The sequence below is a fragment of the Sturnira hondurensis genome, unplaced genomic scaffold, assembly GCF_014824575.4.
Source record: "Sturnira hondurensis isolate 20B ecotype Veracruz unplaced genomic scaffold, ASM1482457v3 Scaffold0009776, whole genome shotgun sequence".
In the NCBI taxonomy this organism is placed as follows: Eukaryota; Metazoa; Chordata; class Mammalia; order Chiroptera; family Phyllostomidae; genus Sturnira; species Sturnira hondurensis.
The window spans coordinates 1,101,452-1,108,766 of record NW_028082407.1 but is presented as its reverse complement, the minus strand read 5'-3'; the positions used below and the strand labels follow the sequence as shown (position 1 = coordinate 1,108,766).

The 7,315-nt window shown below is 52.2% G+C and overlaps 1 long non-coding RNA gene across 1 annotated transcript; it reads left to right on the top strand.

The window, feature by feature from the left end:
- Positions 1 to 2,338: 2,338 nt before the first annotated feature.
- LOC118995086 (uncharacterized) lies at positions 2,339 to 4,235 on the top strand. Its single transcript, XR_005068199.1, has 2 exons — positions 2,339 to 2,412; positions 3,387 to 4,235. It is a non-coding gene; the product is annotated as an uncharacterized LOC118995086 (long non-coding RNA).
- The last annotated feature ends 3,080 nt before the right edge of the window (positions 4,236 to 7,315 follow it).

The window sequence follows — 7,315 nt, the reverse complement described above, 5'->3', positions numbered from 1 at the left end:
CCACACTCCCTGGTTCTAATGCCCCCCATCAGCTCACACTTGGTGCACAGCCACTGCTCGGCACTGCTGAGCTGGGCAGGCAGATCTGTGGGGCTCAGAGTGACACCCCCAATTTCTCTTTATTCTGTTAGAATGACTCCAGGGGTGTGTGTGTGAAGTGCCAGGATGCTGTGGTGGGCGTGCTGGACCTATGCCTGGACACTGAAGAGGTGGAGGCGATTTTAAATGACGTGAACTTCCAAGCTGCTCTGACCACCACCATCCGAGTCTGAGCCAGATCAAACTTGCCATTAAATAGGAAGGCGTCAAGAAGGTAAGCTTCCTGCCCTCTCCTGGCCTTCTTGCCTCGGGAGCTGCTGGCCCAGCTTTGTGCTCATGCCTGTTCTAGGCCCCTGCTAAGGCAGGGTAGTGAGAAGCTAGGAACCCTCCAGGGCAGGTGGAAAGGAGACAAGAAAATCAAACAGGGCCAAACAGTGTGAGCCACTTACAGCCAGCAAGAACTTGTCTCCCCTCACCAGGGGCACTGGAGACTGAATGGCTTGTCCCTCTCCCCTCTGACCAGACAACACACAGCTGCCATGGTCCTGGCCTGGGCAAAGGGAGAACAAAGCCCAAGTAATATCTCTTGGCCAGCTAACCCCAGGACAAATGAACCAGGGGAACAAATAACAAAGGACACACTAAAGAGAGTCAGGATGACAGACTCATTTAGGTGTCCTTGAACCTGTTTAATCAAAATGCTTTTGTGGTCTTCTGTATTACAAGCCCAGTGTCCGTGGTGACAGATTGATGAGTGATCCAAAGCTCCTCTTGCAGTGAGGGAGCCAGCCATCTAAGCTCATTGCAGCCGAATTGTCAGATGAAATGAGGAGATGACAGGCTCCCTGACACCCCAGTTCCCCAGCAGAGACCACCGAATCCCACAGAGTGAGGGGAATAAGCAGGGGAAAGAATGTGGCCGGCCCTCAGGACCTCATCACAATTGCAAACCCAGGTCACTCTGGAGTCAGATAAATGTCAAAGCAGCACTCTGGCTCCTTGGGCCTGCCCAGGTCGTATCCTGGGGTTCGATGTCAGGGCTAGTTTCTCGTGTACAGGAGAAAAGAATGGCGTGTTTGGTGCGGGAGGGACTTGCAATGTGCTCTCAGTGGAGGCTCACGCCCCACATCCACTCCACTCCTTAGTGGCTGCTGTGCACAGTGAGAGTCTCTGGAATCAGACTCCCTGGTTCCAGTCCGGGCTCCTCTGCTCCCCAGCTCTGCTGCTCCGGGCAGGGGACTCAGCCTCCTCATAAGTCAGGGACTCTGCACTTGGCCTGGAATGTCTCAAAGGGGCCTGGTGAAAAGGTGGCTCCCAGAAAGCCTGTCAGAGTTCCACTTGGGGAATACCTGTCTTCTTACCTCCCCACCTTAACTATGCAGGTATCAGGCACATGCTGACCCATGCAGGGCTGCATTGACTGGAGGCACAGGAACCAGATGGCGCTGTTCCAAGGCAGCCAACACACAGTCACAGGAGGTAGGCAGCTGGGCAAGCAGTGGGGAGTGCCCTCCTCTCCCCAGACTGACCAAGTGAGCGTGGGAGGAAAACTACTGGATCTTCTCTAAGACCAAGGCCCCTGGCATCTCTCAGATGTGAAGAGGACAGTTTGTGTCCCTTGAGGGACACTCTGCTGCCTGGGGAACATCCTTAGATCTTAACTGATGGAAGGAGTTGTGGGGTGGGGTGGGCGGGGCTTCCTGTCTGTGAATATCCACAGAGTTGGGATCCTACCTGAGACTAAGGACTGCATTTTGGAAGCTGAGATTTAAGTGATCCAACTTGGTGTTTTCTGGTGGTGAAAGGGGCATGGACCATGCATAACAATGTCTGAGTTGTATTTTTGGCTCCCCAGCTGCCCAGGAACTGGCCTTGGACAGGCTCCTCAGTGCAAAGGGCGAGCAGACCAGCTACTCGGTGATGTAAGAACCAGTGATTCAGATCCACAGAGGCAGGTGGGTCTTTCCCGTTGAAAACAGTGTATTGACCTGCATGTCTACCTGTTCAGGGAACTGGGGTGAGAAGGATTGAAGTGGGAAAACCACATGCAGTTTCCAACTCACATTTCTGCATTGGTTATAATAAAATCTGCCCTTCCTGGTAAATTTGTAATATGCAGAAATAGATTAAAATGTTTGCAAAGGAAGAAAATTCTCCAGAATTGACTAGTCTTGAAACTTAAATCACATCATATTACTTCCTTGCTTAAAATCTTTCATGGGTTGATCATTGCTCCCAGAGTCNATGTCTGAGTTGTATTTTTGGCTCCCCAGCTGCCCAGGAACTGGCCTTGGACAGGCTCCTCAGTGCAAAGGACAAGCAGACCAGCTACTCGGTGATGTAAGAACCAGTGATTCAGATCCACAGAGGCAGGTGGGTCTTTCCCACTGAAAACAGTGTATTGACCTGCATGTCTACCTGTTCAGGGAACTGGGGTGAGAAGGATTGAAGTGGGAAAACCACATGCAGTTTCCAACTCACATTTCTGCATTGGTTATTATAAAATCTGCCCTGCCTGGTGAATTTGTAATATGCAGAAATAGATTAAAATGTTTGCAAAGGAAGAAAATTCTCCAAAATTGACTAGTCTTGAAACTTAAATCACATCATATTACTTCCTGGCTTAAAATCTTTCATGGGTTGATCATTGCTCCCAGAGTCAAATCCACACCCCTTCCTGAGGCCCAGGAGTCTGCCCTTCATCTGCAGCCCCACCTCCTGCTGCTCACACTCCAGCTCACTCAGCTCCAGCTGCCTGGGCCTTGGCTGTTCCCTCTGCCTGGAGCACTTTTCCTCCAGAGCTTTACTAGTCTGACTTGTATGGAGGGGCAGACCCCCTGAGACTGACAGCAGCCCAAAGGAAAGCAGCAAAGCCAAGAGGTCAGAGGAGGAGGTTCCTGCTGATGTCACAGAGCAGCCAGGCTATGGGCTGTGTGACAGTGGAGACTCTGCCCCTGCTGGGCCCTGCTGTGTCAGAACAGGTCCAGTGAGCTGGGTGCAGGCCTTTTGCCTGTGAAACCGCATCTGTTACTGTTGGGAGTTCCCCTAATGAAGCCGAAGTACTGCACCACTACAGGCTTCTCCAACTGCAGGATGCCCGCCCCAATTCTGTGCAGAGAGGATAAAAACAGAGTGTCCAGTACATCTTTCTGTATTGTCAAGTTAATTACAAAATTTGGAGAAACCAAGTACTTTAAAGAGAACCCCCACAAACACGGGAGCAAAGGAGAGCAGGGGAGGGGAGAAGGGTCGCGGGGAAAAAACAGTCCAGTCTCTGAAGTTTCATTAGGTGGGGGCACTAAGGGGTGGACCCCCCAGTGAGGGCAGCCTCTCTTCCTGACTCCCAGGGGACTCCAGGCTGTCCTCCAAGCTCAGCAGATATCCTGGATGAGATGCCTCTGAAGGCCACCGAGGTGCCCAACATGCTCCTGATGCGAATCCTGTGCAGGAACGCTACGGAGGTTTGACCACGTCCATCGTCCTCGGGACCGAGTACCCTTGCCTGCACACACAGCGTGTGTGTGTGTGTGTGTGTCTGGCAGTGCTCTCACCCGCAGCTGTCTGTGTGCTGCCTCTGGCTGGTCTCCCCCACCAGTGATCGGCCTCCCTGGAGCTCAGTACCTCCAGATTGACCAATTAAAATGCAGGGAGTGCGGCCCTGCTGGTGTGGCTCAGTGGGTTGGGTATTGTCTTGCAAGCCACAGGGTCCCTGGTTGGATTTCTGGTCAGAGCCCATGTGTGACCAGGCCCCTGGTTGGGTCCCAGGGTCCTCAGATTTTTCTTAAAATTTATCTGCTATAGGCCATCCATCATTTTTAAACCGTCCATTGGTGTAACTCTCTTTTTGTCAGTGGACAGCCTATACCAGATACATTTTAACTCGAACCTGAGGACCCTCCTAGCCAACCCCTGCCGGCTGTGGCTGGGGCCAGAGGGAGAGCCTGGGGTCCCACCACCCAGATCCGAATCTTCTAGCAGGAGCTGCTACTGCTGCTGTGGACGGTGGGGGAGCCCCCAGGGCCAGCTAGAGGCCTGGGCTGGGGGTCGGGGAGTGGTGGTCCTCGCTTCCATGATGCAGTTGGAAGAGGCTGAGCTGGACACCAGGCTGGAGTGGGGAGCAGGCACAGTCTCCTCTGTGAGGGAGGGGGAGGTGGCGGAGCTGGTGTTCAGGCTGGTGCAGGAGGAAGGCACTGCAGCCTCGAAAAAAGCTTATAAACAAATTATAAAACAATAAAAAGTGCCAATCAAACAGGTAAAAATAAAGAAAACCCGAAATGGAAAAAACAGAATGAAAAAAACAAAAAATGAGAAAGAAAGCAAACTTGTCCAAATTCAAACAGGTCACCTCAATCTGCTTCCTGGGCTCCCAGGGACAAAGAGCTCCACCAGCCACAGGGACCCTGGCTGGATTCCCGGTCAGAGCACAGGCCGGGCCGGGCCCCTGGTTGGGCACCAGCATCTGACTGTGGCTCTGCCTCGGCCGTGCACAATTCCTATAAAATTACATTGGTATGTTAGTGGATGGCCTATAGCAGATACATTTTAAGAAAAACCTGAGGACCCTGCTGGCCGTCCCCTGCCCGCCGTGGCTCGGGCCATAGGAACCACCTGGGTTCCCACCACCCAGCTCTGCAGCTTTTAGGCGGGAGCTGGTGCTTCTGCTGTGGGTGGGGGGCCCCAGGCCCAGGCTGTAGGGCGGGGCTGGGGGTTGTGATCCTGGACTCTGGACCCAGGTAGGGGCCTGATGATCCTTGAATGCAGGCTGGCTGGGGCAACAACAGCCCTTTATTTCACGACAGCAGGGCTTGGTGGTCCTTAGACACATGCAGGTTTGGGGACTGGCCATCCCCTCCTCCACACGGGCTGCTGGAATAGTCACCCCGAGTTCTGTGCTGGCTAAGGGAGTGCTCTTCCTTGCTCAAGATGGAAGCGGGGAGCGGGGTCCTCATGTCCACCTGGGCCTGAGGAGTGGCTGGGCTGTGTTCCAGGGTGGGCAGGGCTGTGGCTGAGGGAGCAGCAGGCTGAGCTGCTCCCTGACCTCACGTCTGAACCTCTAGATTGAGGGAGCCCCGCTGATGGGGCACAAGAGCAACGGGGCCTGACTGGCTCTGTGGCCCTTTGTCTTGAGTTTTCTGGGGCCCATTCACGTATGTCCCCATTATATTGTTGTATCTGTTCAGTTAAGGAGTCTTAGTGCTGGTTCCATCCAGGGCTTTTTGTCCTGTTCTCTGATGTCTGAAGCTAGTAGCCTGAGCAAGCTCTGATGCTGAGGTCAGGTCAGTGGCAGGCCCTTCATCTTGTCCCTTGTGCTGCCAAATCATGTTCTTTCCCATGACGTTTCTACATCTGTTTTCACTTACGGACTCTTATATCTTGTGCTGGTTAAATTCAAGACTCTTATTCTCTGCCCTGATGGCTGAGCCTCTTGGCTGGGGGAGCCCTGCTCTTGGGTCGGGGGAGGGGCAGGCCTGACCCTGACCTGCAGCCTTTCCTCTCCTGTTCTGTTCGGTGGTGTCTATGGTCAGACAGGTGCCTGTAACACTGTTTCCTTTCTTTCTTTGGGAGTCATGTCTCTCACGATTCTTAAAGCTCTTGTTCTTCACTATTTATGCTGCCTGGGGACCAGTGTCACCCCAGGGTGTCTTGCATGTGGCCTCAGCTGCTCCTCCTGGTGTATGTTGACCCGTGGGCCTTTCATCATATTGTCCGTGGTTGGTCTTTCCCTGGTGTCCACCATCATTAAATTCTTTAAAAACTTTTTAACCTCATATTGACATAAAGTCTGGTACCTGGAACTTTTCACTCTATTTTCTTCTTCGGTTTGTCAACCTTGTCCCCTGAAATGGGGCATTTCTCATCACCATTCTGAGGAAAATGAGCCCCAGATGCCACACATCAATGTTCAGGCTGTCATAGGCTGGACGATGTACAATCTCTGGGACCAATCTACCAATCTCTATCCTCTGGGATAGAGGGGGTGGAGGCCCAGAAGGTGGTGAGTTTGTAGCTAGTGAATTCTCTACTGAATCCAAAGTCAGCTACTTTGATGTTAAGTTCACCATGTATCAGTTTGTTCTCTGGTTTCAGGTCCGGATGGGCAATTCCCTTCTGGTGGCAATACTCCACTGCTGATGTTATTTGCCTGAACGTGACTTGGGCTTCCTCTTCAGCCCTGTGGCCATTTCTCCAGGTGTTCAAATAAGTCCCCTTTGCTTGTATACTCCTAGACAACAAAATATTTCTCCCAGCTGGCAATGACCTCAGGTCACATTGCACTATCTTGGTGGACTGTAAGCCCTTAAGACATTGGACGTCTTGAAAGTGTTTAGAGAAGTCCTGCTGACTGATGGTGTTCACAGCCACCTCTGTTTTGGTCTGAATGTGCCGGGCCTACTTGACCTCAGCAAAGGATCCCTTTCGATGGTTTTCGAGAGCTCATAACGGCCAGTGTGTCGTGTTGGTCCCTCTTTCACTGTTTGCATTAGATTTACTGTCTTCCTGATATGGAGAGATCTGATCAGATCACTGGGGGTGGGGAAGAGGACAGGGGCCATAGGAGGAGGTTACCCGAGGAACCCTAAACAAGCTAGCAAGGCAAGTGGCAGAAGGTTCTACCCTCGGGCACAGACGCGGCAGGGGCAGGTGCAGACCTGCCAGTCAGGACCCGATTGGCTGAGAAGGTGGATGCCTCTGGATTGCATGGAATTGTGGCCAGAAGAATTAGAGAGAAGGAGGGCAGTCTCTCTCTCTCTCTCTCTGTCTTGCTGGCCCTTGCTGGAGGGCCCCTGGCTGATTGTGCTGTAGCCACCTGTGTGTTCCCACAGCTGGTATTTTAAATGGGAGGAGGAACTGCAGGTACTTCCTAGGATCAGGCGGGCCTGGCAGAGGGTGGCAGGGTTATCAGTGTCTAGAGGGGATGGGCTCTGAGGCTGAAGCCTGCCATTCTTCCAAAATTGTTTAACTTTTGTATCTTATGTTGTTTTAGTTTGTAAACTAATCTTACAGGAATAAGCTAATTAAGAAGTCACTGGGGGAACAATGGCAGTACTCAGGAGTTAAAGATTTTAGCCTGAGTTGATGGGCTAAAGTGATTAATGCATGTGGAGAGCTGTTATTCCTAAATTGTGTAGCATTTGGATAAAGATTCCTTTCCCTGATCACCGAAGCTCTGCCTCTGGAATTTTATGGAGAGGTTGGTGGTGGGCAGCGGGACCCCACTTGCTGAATGTTCAGTAGCAGCAGTGCTGACTCTGGTGGGACCCCTGCTGTAGATCAG